Source organism: Micropterus dolomieu, linkage group LG09 (genome assembly GCF_021292245.1).
Source record: "Micropterus dolomieu isolate WLL.071019.BEF.003 ecotype Adirondacks linkage group LG09, ASM2129224v1, whole genome shotgun sequence".
NCBI lineage: Eukaryota > Metazoa > Chordata > Actinopteri > Centrarchiformes > Centrarchidae > Micropterus > Micropterus dolomieu.
Window position 1 is genome coordinate 28279559 of NC_060158.1, and position 8125 is coordinate 28287683.

Below are 8125 nucleotides of genomic sequence, written 5' to 3' on the forward strand. Positions count from 1 at the left end.
CATTTGAATGTTCATTTGAAGACTGTAAAAAGCCCATTTACCGGTACAGTTCATACTAACTACATTTAAAATGTTGATTTGCTCATATAAATTAATGATCTTTTTATGTTTTTTTAAAATCACACCTAATTCAAAGTGTCAAGCTTTCAACAACTAAGTTTTTCCTGAAATTAAATGGAGTCAAATAACAATGATTTCAGAGTTTTTATGACAACCCTGCCAAGACAGAAACAGTTTGAACTTGTTCTTCCAGCAGTTCAGTTTGTGCATCGAGTCTCCAAGGAATTACACTCTTCTTAAAACATGTACTCTTTTGCAGTGTTTTGATTCAGCCCAATGGAGGTAACACCACAGGATGAGCTGCAGGCTAGTCAGATAAAGCAGACGCAGCTATGTGAACACAGTCAGCAGAGAGGTTAAATATAACCATGACTTCGGTTAATGGACAGCATTACCACCTGGTTGAAGATTTATTGCAGTCTATTGTACTCTTGTACTCATTAGACAGAGAGTACTAGGAAACTCTCCCTGGACCTTGTGAGGAGCTAGATGTCCCCAATCTGCTAAAGGTTCGTTCTGAACTGTTGCCTCCGGCGAGAGCACCATTTGGACTGTTGCAGCATCCAGGTTCATATCTACCTGCAGCCTTTCCCCACCATTCCTTGACTGTCCTCCATCCCTCCCCACATGCTTCAGGTAACATGCAGTTGCTAATCTAACTCCTCCAGCCGGCTTCCCATACACACATGTACATGTGAGGAACCCAATGCCAATATTGCATGTGTTACGGGTACCGGGCAGCGGCACCCATAAGCAGCTGAAATACAGGAAAAAGGGTGAGACAGAGAGAGACGTGGTGTTTCCTCGCTGAAATCTCCGCAGTTATTTATTGATTTACATTTCCTTTATACCATCAGAATAGTCTTTGTTTGAATTTCTCAGTATTTCTCAGTACCGTACATGCCTCGTCTTCTTGGACACATTGTTCATGTTCTTAACATAACATTCAATAAAACTCCAAACACAAAATTATACACATTTCACAACCATTTCCATATTCGTCTGTCCAAATACTTTTGGCTATTACTGCAGTGCAAAATACACCGGATACTCTGACGCCATGAAATATGACTCTTGACTCGCTGACAGTATAACAGTATTCATCACTAAAACATATAAATACAAACACCATTTCCAAAATATTCCAACATGCTAAATATTGTTTATGGAGCCATCCAGTATATTATTCTAACCTAAAACAGTGGAGACGTGTGGCCCACACTAGCATCTTACGCTAACATGCTATTAACAGAGCAAACCGCGCCGCTATCGTTACTCTCGGCGGGCCTCATGTGAAACCGTATCTCCAAAACCTGCTCATTTTACTCTTATACGTTAACTCAACTTATCTCTCAGCATTCACTAACAACCTACAGCAATTTATGTGAACACATTACTAACCTGAAATACAGGAAAAAGGGTGAGACAGAGAGAGATGTGGTGTTTCCTCGCTGAAATCTCCGCAGTTATTGAGGGAAAACAGCGGAGCATGCTCTCTTGGTCATGGTCCCTGAGGGTAAACCACAGTCTCACACTGCCACCTACTGCCGGGAGGCTGCTACAGCAGGCCAATCTTTCACATTTCCAAAGCCATCTTACTTGTTTTACATCACACATGAGTGTTTGGGTAGTTTGCTCTAGCAGTTGAACCAACCATGTGTTTTATGCCATTAGCTCACAAGAGTGTGTCATTGGCTTTATGTCTGCCTCCGATCACTTGCAAATTTAGTTTTTACTGTTTTAGGCTAATATTAATAATTAGTTTGTTGTTGTTTGCAAAGAAGTACATTTATTATTTGTTAACAAAAGGATTTCAAACAAAAGGATCTCCTGATGAGTTAGGAAACATATGTCATCATGCTTCTCCCGTGCCTGCTCTTGACAGGACTAAAATCATTAATCATTTAGCCGCTGGAGGTCCTTGTCAGTCATCTGAACAAACAATTGATGCTGTTGTTTTTCTTGGAAGGACAGTCAGTTAAGAAAATACAACAATGCAGTTGACACATTATACAAACCATGGAAAACATTATAGTTACAGTATCTGAATATCTTATTCATCTCATGTAGATTTAACTAAACTAAAAGGCCGAGCCCCCGCCCCTCCTTTGCACAGGAAACACAATGACCGTGGCAAATTCCAAACTTTTAAATGTTTTTCTAAGGCATTTGATTTGTCTTCAGTGTTTTAAATAAACACTGCAGTGGAGAGAGACTTATAGATAGAGGGAGACAGAGAGATGTGCTCTGCATTGTCTAGGCAGCAGCAAGGTTCAGATAGGGATCAGAAACGAGGATTGGACGAGGTGGGTATGACTGAAGACAAAGTGCTTTAATCACTTCCCCCAGGCCACCGTATAGTGTCGACGATTATCATCAGAGAACATCTGAAATATGTGTGTGCCTGCCCCAAGGCTTATCACACTTGGGTAGAAATCTGTCTTTTTTGAGCCTCCACACTGACCTTGAGTAACTGTGCAGGGCTTGAATCGCTCATCCAAACCTGTTTTCTTTCCTCCACAACACTGCAGAGACATTGGTCTGCAACAGGCAGATGGGCCAAAGACAATCTGGTCATCAACATTTGGGTCACTGACATTTAGTTTTCAGGAGTTTTGAACACACTAATCTGTCACTGAGTATCTTATGTATAATTGTGGATTCTACTGTAAGGTTGAAGGACGTAGCAAACCTAAGAGAGAGAAGAGGACAACGCGAGAGAGAGTGAGAGAGGCTGAATCTCCAGGAGGATAAAGATCTGGATCCAAACATCTGAAATGAGGCACCAGGGATAGCCAGGGGAGAGAGAGAGGTCCCAGGACAGGCGATGGGGGGGGGCAGTCAGTTGACTTCTTTTGGGACAGAAAGGTGATCTGTATTCTGAGGTTGGAGAAATAGAAGGATGAATATTACATTATAATATTCTAGGACGATAGAATATACGGTTTAAGGAGCTCAGACAGGTATGACGGGTCAAGTCATGCAGAAGCACCATAAAGTCTGAGCCACTGAAGGGAAGCTAAAATTGGTGTAATGTTGTTGAATTTTCTAGTTTTAGTTAAGATTCTAGCTGAAGACTGTTAGTATGGCAGAAGCACGCTGCTGGCCTGGCAACAAAACATTACAATCACCAAGTCTAGATGAAACAAAGGTGTGGATTAAGGCCTTTGCACACCAAGTCTGTCTGTGTCGTCCAAAATTGGTGTTACATTCACACACAGTCGTCTGTTATTGAAGTTTTTGAAACAGGTTTGATTTTCTGCATTTTTTTCGCATCTGTCACAGTATCATTTCATCACTAAGATAGCTACTATCTAGTAATATTCAGGTGGTTGCTGATGAAATAGAGTGGGAGAAAAGCGCACAGACAAAGAGGGAACACAGCTCAGCCCTTTCAGGTAGCTAAATGCAAGAATCAGGCAGAGAGTGGCAACAGCCTCGGGAGGTTCCTTAAGCGTAAAGAAGCGAGGGAGGAAATGAGAGAGGAAGAGTGACAGACAGAGCGACAGCAGAGGCAGGAGCTGCAGACAGATGAGGTCTCCGCAAAATCATCCTCACCGCTTGACAACTCCATGTTGGGATTACAGGAATCTCACAGATCGTTCATTTGTCATCATAACTGAACTTTTATCACGTGAGTCATTAAACTGTTTAACACTCACAGAAAGTGAACTCGGCCTAGAGACCCAGCTACAGCTACGATTGGTCAATGACCTGTGACCTCAGACAACTCGTTGATAAAAAGACGCTGCACAACGCGGCTTCTTTCTCTTTCCTCTTGGCTCTCCCTTTCCTCTGTTCCTCTAGAGCCGCCAACCCGGCGCGACACAAAGATCCTGCAACCTGCTCAGTAAGCAAGAGTCTAACTCTGAGAAAACAGAAAGAGCAGGCACACCCCGTCATCTGTATCACAACACAGCAAAAGACTGACACGGAACCACAGTTCTTCCTGGATCCACAACAGATCTGCCAGATAACATCTAGAACGCTTCTTTTCTTCCTCTACAGACTGGTGACGGAACTAGCATTTTGTTAGCTTCAATTGACTGTAACATTACTTGGCTAAGCACCGGACTGTTTAGCTTTTGTAAATGTACAAGTACATTGTGTTTTTCATTGAGGTTTTATTGTTGCTATTACTTCTCAGCCAACACTGAACTGTTAGAATGTTATGATTCAAACAGACACACAGGCTTTGCTTGCTAACTAACTCCTTTTAACTTGGCATCGTTACACAGTCCAAATAAACATGACCCTCTGATTTGGCCTGAGATACAAGCACACGACAGAAACCCTGTTTCTGTCAGCTCCCTTTGTCTACAACACGTCTCTATGCTTGTGCACGGGAGGCACACACACACACACACACACACACAAATACACACATACAAACACTGTCTTTATCAGATACACACATCTCTTTGACGACATTCAGTCTGAGTTAGGTGTTAAGTGTTAGGTTTCATCCCGTTTTTAATATTGCATACGAATTAAGGTATTGCCAAACTTTTCCACATAGAACTCCAAATCCTTCAACTCACTAGCTAATAATTGAAATTGTGTTATAGTTAATATTTTAATTATTAATCAGAATGCCAAATTAATTTAGTTTATTTACTGAAACTAAAAAATTTGCCAATTAGCGATCAATTTTCTCTTGTTCAAGCGGTGCCACAAGGAACACATAAAAGAATAAGTCCCAGTCTCTTCCTCACAGTGAGGTTTACAGCTTATTAATTTTAGTCTAGTACTGGATCAGTACTCGGCATCGGCCGATACCCAAAGCGGAGGCACAATTGACATTGGTATTGGGACTGAAATAGTCGGATCGGTGCATCCCTAGTTATTAGAACTTGTTTTCTCCACGTGGGTCCATGTAGAAATGATGATGCTCTATGACATCACTGACACTGCCCAATCAGTGAGCTACCTGTCAGTCCACATGACTTTGTGTTAACTGCAATTACAAGATCAGCACTCAGTAAATCATATTAATGCTGATCTTGGTTTCAGCTCTGTGCTTAGTTAAAGAACCAGTTAGGCCCATAGCTTAGAGGGCTGCGTATATACTCATAGAATATGGAGTTATGGTACGTAACTAACGTTCTATTTTGTACAGGCATCACCTTCTAAGACTATAGATAGTGACATAAGGCCAACACAGGATGTGGTCCAGATCCCACTGGCACCATCTAGTACCCACAAACACACACTGACGAGAAATCAATAACCAGTAGCATACCTCACCAAGGCATCACAGCATCACAGTATCATCTGCACACAGAGACCGTACAATACCTGATATTCACCATGTGGGAATGAAAAAGGAAAACAACATAAAACCTACTGTGAGAAGAGGAGACGATGGTTACGCACTGTACCAGTCCAGCAGAGAGCAGAGGGGAGAAAACAGATTCCATGGCCAAGAGGCATGAGGGAGAACTCACAGTAAAAGCGACTCAAATAACTAATATCTAACCAAACACACCATCCATGGAAAACGATGCCATGCCATCCTGCAGATAGAAACGAATGACAGAGCAGGGGGAGTCAATGGATAATTAGAATAGTTAGAATTAGAATATGTTGTCTTTCAAATCAGAAATCTTACGATTCAAGTGGAAAGTATTGTCCACTGCATTTATATAACATGACTCAAACATAGCTTAACCATGTCATCTGATATTATACTTCACTACACTTTAAGAACAGTTGGAACATTCACTGACTACACCATGGGCTATAAAGCTCAGCAGCAGCATGTAGGTACTGATGTAGCGTCTTTAAATAGCTGGCTATTAAGCAGCTATTGTGTGTGAGCTACAGCAGTGTGTCTGAATATGACCAGTGGATAGGAACATCGCTGGAGCTGCGAGAGCACATTAGAGAGCATGGGTATTCTTAACTGTCCATAAAATGAGGTGGTGCCATTTGAATAGCACTTGGGGTAATTATGGTCGGCAGCTCATCCTCCGTCAGCTGTGTGGCTGATTCTGTCTCCTTCTTTCAATTTCCTGCCTCGTTGAGGATGCCAGCAGATATGTGGAGTGGACGGTGCCTGCAAAGCAACGCAACAAAGCACTTTATAATTAAAAGTGTTTCGAAAGTGAAGTGGGGAAATGACACTATTAGTTTACCTTACTCTGCTTTGGTAAAGAAAAGAAATAAAGGCTTAGCATGTGTATTAGTGTGTGCTATTCTACTAATAGTTAATTGCATGGTTATGTAAGCATGCTTTGTCAAGAAAACACACTTGAAATGTGAAACGGGAAATGAGCGATCCTGCACATTTCCATAGTGTAGTGCATTGCATCAATATTCACTGAACAATTATGAAAGCTAATTTCAATTTCACAGGGTTATAGCACAGTCTATGCACCTGATTTGGAAGTCATATAGCCTAATGCAGTATTAGGAATTTGAACCAAATGTGCCAACGGTTTGCCAGTATCAGACACACATTTAATGGAATGATGTTTTGAACTTTAGTCAAATGCATGAGATTAAAGGCAGGGTAGGCAAGTTGCATCTGAAACACTTTTCGTCATATTTGTTGAAATTGTCTTTAAACACCAATGCATATTAAAAAGTTAGGTGCTCTGAAAAAGAGAGCATAAAAATCGGCTGTCTGTAGTCCTCTCAGGGCTGCAGTAAACTCAGCCACTCGTTTCATTCGGACCGAATGCAATAATTAGCTGGCTGACTGTCACTCTCCCTCGCTGCCATGGCTACCAGCCCTGCCCCAACTGTGTTGCTAGATACAGCAAAATATAAAACAAAAAGTAATATGGTGGTTTTTGAAATGTGGTAATCATGTCAGAGAGGTGACATATTTGTGATTTATTTAATCATCTCCACAGCAGCGATACAATGCTACGAGTCTGAACTGTCTTCATAATCAGTCAACACACCTCAGGACACACCTTGTCTCTTCCTGTATATACTTTTATACTTTTTATTGATCCATTGATCTATTTGTGATATAGGTTGTAGTTTTAGTAGTATATAATAACAATAAACAAGTGTTATACCACATTTGGATGTCATTATTTCAGACATAAGACACAAATGTAGTTGCTTGATTGTTTATGCTGCAGGTGTAAAGAAAAGGCATTTATCATTTTGAATGTTTTATTTAAAAAAGAATGAAAATAATTGTCCAGAACAGGGACAAATATCTTTGTATTTTCGTCTGTATCGTCCTGGTGGATCAGGATAACAGTTGCATATCTTCCAGAAACAGCAACTTAGTATCACGATTCTGTGACCAAGTGCTCCACACTGCCACACTACAAACTGTCTGTATTCAATTTTCAATTTTATTTATATAGCGCCAAATCACAACAACAGTTATCTCACAGCGCTTTGTATGCTGCCTGACTGAACTGTCTCTTACTCTGTCCTGGGTCTGAAGGTCAGCCTTGTGTGGTGCATGGAAACACTGTAGTCTGGATGTTGTCCACAGTCCTCAGATTCTGGTCTGTAAAGGAATATATAGTTGTTAGAACCCCAAATTTGAAAGATCGGTGTAATAGGAAAGAACATTCCTCAACATGATCAGATATTTTTATTGAACAGGGGCTTGTTGTTCTCTAACAGGACTTCAGTGTCCACATTACACACCAGTTGTAATCAGTAAACGATAATAAAAAAGTAATAACAATAGTGGATTACCTTTATAAAGCACTTGATTTTGGACACCCAAAGGGCTTAGGGGGAACCAGAGAAACTTTGAGACAAGTACACTGGGAGATAATAGACTAAAATATATATGTATAGATATACATGTTCATATGCTGTTATGAGCGTGAAGCTCGACGCAGGTCCTAGAAGATGTGCTCCTTGGCTTGCACCTCGTCCTCCCCGTCCTGCCTCTTCTTCCTCGGACCCTGGCAGTCCTCCCTCCTCTGCTTCGCCTCGACCCCGGGCCTGTCCCGGTCTGTGCTTGGCCCTGGGGTGCAGTCCTCGTTAGAGACAATAATGTCACCACGGAAGCTCTTACATGCAAAACAACGTACATGTTAGGAGTCTAACACGAAATACACGTTTGTGTAGTGTAACTGAT

At 41.3% G+C, this 8125-nt stretch overlaps 1 long non-coding RNA gene across 1 annotated transcript; it reads right to left on the reverse strand.

The window, feature by feature from the left end:
- Positions 1–901: 901 nt before the first annotated feature.
- LOC123976684 lies at positions 902–7499 on the reverse strand. Its single transcript, XR_006826412.1, has 3 exons — positions 7457–7499; positions 5408–6118; positions 902–2940 (listed from the first exon to the last, which is right to left on the reverse strand). It is a non-coding gene; the product is annotated as an uncharacterized LOC123976684 (long non-coding RNA).
- Positions 7500–8125: the final 626 nt, after the last annotated feature.